Raw genomic sequence first — 4,277 nt, 5'->3', positions numbered from 1 at the left:
ATTAATTTCTTTCTATTTTTAGTAGAGACGGGGTCTCGCTCTTGCTCAGGCTCGTTTCGAACTCCTGAGCTCAAACAATCCGCCCGCCTCGGCCTCCCAGAGAGCTAGGATTACAGGCGTGAGCCACCGCGCCCGGCCCATATTTTATTTTTATGCCAGGTGTTTTTTTGTTTTGACAGAATCCCACTCTGTCACCTGAGTAAGAGTGCAGTGGCATCATCATAGCTCAACGAAACCTCAAACTCCTGGGCTCAAGCCATCTTCCTGCCTCAGCCTCTCAAGTAGCTGGGACTATAGGTGTGTGCCACCATACCCGGGTAATTTTTCTATTTTTTGTAGTGTTGGGTTCTTGCTCTTGCTCAGGCTGGTCTCAAACTCCTGGCCTCAAGCAACCCTCCCTGCCTCAGCCTCCCAAAGTTATACCAGTTTTGATAAGCTATTTTTGAGGATTTTGTCTGTTTCATCCAAAATTTTACCTCATTTGCATAAGGATGTTTTTACTATCCCCTCTTAACCTTTTGTTGCTGTTGCTAAGACAGAATCTGACTCTGTTGCCCTGGGTAGAGTGCAGTGGCATGATTATAGCTCATTGCAACCTTAAATTCTGGGGCTCAAGAGATCCTCCTGTCTCAGCCTCCCAAGTAGCTGGGACTACAGGCACACACCAACACGCCTGGCTAATTTTTTCTATTTTTGGTAGAGACGGGGTCTCGCTCTTGCTCAGGATGATCTTGAACTCGTGACCTCAAGTGATCCTCCTGCCTTTGCCTCCCAGAGTGCTAGGATTATAGGTGAGCCACTCTGCCATGCCTCATAACCTTTTTAATTGTGTAGAATCTACAGATACCTTTTTCATCCCAGATATTAGTATATTGTACTTCTCTTTCTTTAACAGCTTTAATAGTAGTGACTTAACCAATTTTATTACCTTGAAGTGACATTATACCCTATAATGTATGGTATAAGAATCTTATAAAAGTACACTTTTGTTTTTCGTCTCCCTATGATAGAAACTCACAATGTATTTTTTGTTATTTTTGCTTTAATCAGTCAATTACCTTTCAAAGAGATTTAAATAAGGAAAAAAATCAGTTTTACATTTATCCATATAGTTACCATTTCTGGTGTTCTTCATTCCTTTGTGTAGATTCAGATTTTCATCAGGAATTTAAATTATACATATATTAGCTTGCTTGAAATTGTCCCCATAGCTCACTAATGCTGTTTTTTTTTTTTTTTTTACAATCTTTTCTCTGTTTCATTTTAGATAGCTTTTATTGCTATACCTCCAAATTCACTAATCTTTCTTTCTTTGGTAATGTATCTATAGTGTTTAATTTGTGGTTAATCCCATCCAGTGTACTTTTCAACTCATACATTATAATTTTTATCTCTAAGAGTTTGATTTTGGTTTCTTTTATCTTCCATATGTCTACACAGTATGTCCAATGTGTCTTTTAGCTTCTCCCTGAAATACAGTTATAACTGTTTTAATATCCTTTTCTAAACCATTTCTGTCGTATGTGTCTTTTCTCGGTCAGTTATGATTGACTGATTTTCTCCTCATTATGGGTTTTTTCTTACTACTTCAATGCCTGCCTGGTAATTTTTATTGGATGGCAGATTTTCACCTTGTTTCATGACGGATATTTTTGTATTTCTGTAAGAGTTCTTGAGTTTTGTTCTGAATCATAGTTAAATTACTTGACAACAGGAATGATGTACTGATATATGCTATTATGCAACATGGATGAACCTTGAAAACATTCTTAGTGAAAGAAGTCAGACAGAAAAGTGCATATATTATATGATTCCATTTATTACAAATGTCCAGAATAGGCAAATCCATAGAGTTAAAAAAAAAAAAAGTAGATTAATGGTTACCAGGGGATGTAGGGAAGGGGTTAGAGTTAGCATTAGAGTGACAACTAACAGATATGGGTTTTCTTTTTTAGGTGATGAAAATGTTCCAGAATTGGATGGTAGTAATAGTTGTACAACCTTGTGAATATACTAAAAGCCACTGAATTGTAAACTTTAAAAGGGTAAATTTTATGGAATGTGAATTATATCAAAAAATTAAAATATTTTTAAAAAAATTCTAATTACTGGAAACAGTTTGATTCTTTTGGGGTTTGCTTTTAAGGTGTGAAGGTAGGACCAGAGCAGCATTTTAGTCTAGCATTGATTTTTTCCCAGTATTAAGGCAAAAGCCTTCTGAGTACTTAACCCACTATTCTGTGAATTATGAAGTATTCTACTCTGGGAGGAACAGGAACTATGTCTGGCCTTATGAGTCTCAATGACTGTCTACATTAATGCTTTCAGGTGGTTCTTTCCACAGTCTGAGGTAGCCTCTTCCTTACTCATGGGCTGTCAATACCCACTGAAGACTCAAGAGACTCTGTTTATCTCTGGAATCCCGTACCTGTTGAGCTCTCTCTCTGGTTCTCTGCCCTGTGCACTCTCTCCCAACTCTACCTCTTCAACTCATGAAGACCTCTGTGTTCCAGCACTGTGCTTTGAAAAGTTTCTCCAGGAGGTAGGCTGGGACAATTGTAGGATTCATCTTTGTTCACCATTTCTCAAGGATCACTGTCCTTTGTTCCTTGAGGTCTAATTTCTTGAAAACTATTATTTTATTTTGTCCATTTTTTCAGTTGTTTCAGATAGCAGAGTAAATCCAGACCCAGTTATTTTACTACGGCTGGAAGCAGAAGTCCCTTATTGACTTTATTAATATTTACAAACAATCAACTTCTCATTTGTTGACTTTTGCTATTGAATTATGTGCTTTCTATTTCGCAGACTTCTCTTATTTTTATTATCTTCTTCCTCCTCCATCTTTAAATTTGTTTTGCCCTCCTTTTTCTAGATGCTTATATCATTAATATCCAACCTTTGTTCTAGCCTAGTACATGTAATTAAGGCTACTAGTTTAACTGTATTACATAGGCTTTGATATGTTACACTTATGTTTTTCATCAATTCTAACTATTTTCTAATTTCTATCATGATTCTTCTTTGCTCCATGGGTTATTTAGGTCTATACCACTTAACTTGCAAATTTTGAGGGAATTTTTTGATTATCTTTTCACTATTATTTCTACCTTAGCTCCACTGTGTTGGAAAATACACTCTGTATGATGTCAGTCTTCTGAAACTTGTTGAGATTACCTTTATGATCTAGCATAGATCAGTATCATATGATTAATTTGATAAATATTCATGTGTACTTAAAAATACATATTCTACAACTGTTGGGTGCATTCTATATATGGCAATTGTGTCAAATTTCCTAATTTTCTAGTTCAAATCTTCTCTAATGGGATTTTTTTGTTTGTTGTACAGATTTGGTCTGCTTGTTCTATGAGTTAGAGTGAGACAGGTTAAAAATCTAGCACCACAATCGAGGATTTATCCATTTCTTTTTTCAGTTCTGTCAGCTTTTGAGGCTATGTTATTAGGCACATACAAATTTAGTTTGCTTCTTATCAAAATGCTCTTTTTACATAATAAAATCTCTCTGATAATCTTTTTTAAGTTGAATATTCAGTATATTTACATTCAATGTAATTTCTAATGTAATTACTTTACATACTATTTTGTTTTCCTTTGCTCCCATCTTTCCTTAGTTCCTTTCTTTCTCCCTTTTGCCTACTTTTGATAAACCAAGGATTTATTATTTTTCCAAACTACTTATATATTCTTTTAGTAATCTAGAGCAGTGGTTCATAGGTGTGGAACTTTGATCAATAACATGAGCAGCATCTGAGAACCTCTTAGAAATATAAATTTTCAGAACCCAATCCAGACCTATTGAATCACAAATTCTCAGAGTGGAGCCTAGGTGTCTGGGTTTTAACAAGTCCTCCAGACAACAATGTACACTGAAGTATTAAGAACCACTGCACTAGATATTTCAACATGTCCATTCTTAACGTAGTATTTTTACCACTTTCCACAGAATGCAAAGAAGTGAACTTCATTTATTTACTCTGCCTTGCACTAATGCTGTCATGTATTTTACTTCCACATGTATTTTAGACTGTAAGGCACTGTATTATATAATGACACTGTTATTATTGCTTTAAAAACTCAATATACATTTAGATTTACTGACATACATACTCTTCTGGAGTTCTCCATTCTTTCCTGTATGGGACAATTTTCCTTCTATCTGAAAACTAATTTCTTTTAATTTTGTAATACTGGTATGCTAGTAACACATTCTCTCAGATTTTGTTTTGGTAAAAATACATTTTCTTTTTTTTTTT

At 35.1% G+C, this 4,277-nt stretch overlaps 1 protein-coding gene across 1 annotated transcript in view; it reads right to left on the bottom strand.

The window, feature by feature from the left end:
• The window catches only part of FOXJ3 (forkhead box J3), a 164,973-nt gene that overhangs the window by 27,443 nt on the left and 133,253 nt on the right, over positions 1 to 4,277 (bottom strand). The window lies entirely within an intron of this gene.

This window comes from Propithecus coquereli, unplaced genomic scaffold (assembly GCF_000956105.1).
Source record: "Propithecus coquereli isolate 6110/MARCELLA unplaced genomic scaffold, Pcoq_1.0 Scaffold249, whole genome shotgun sequence".
NCBI classification, from domain to species: Eukaryota; Metazoa; Chordata; class Mammalia; order Primates; family Indriidae; genus Propithecus; species Propithecus coquereli.
This window is presented reverse-complemented; position numbering and strand designations above follow the sequence as displayed.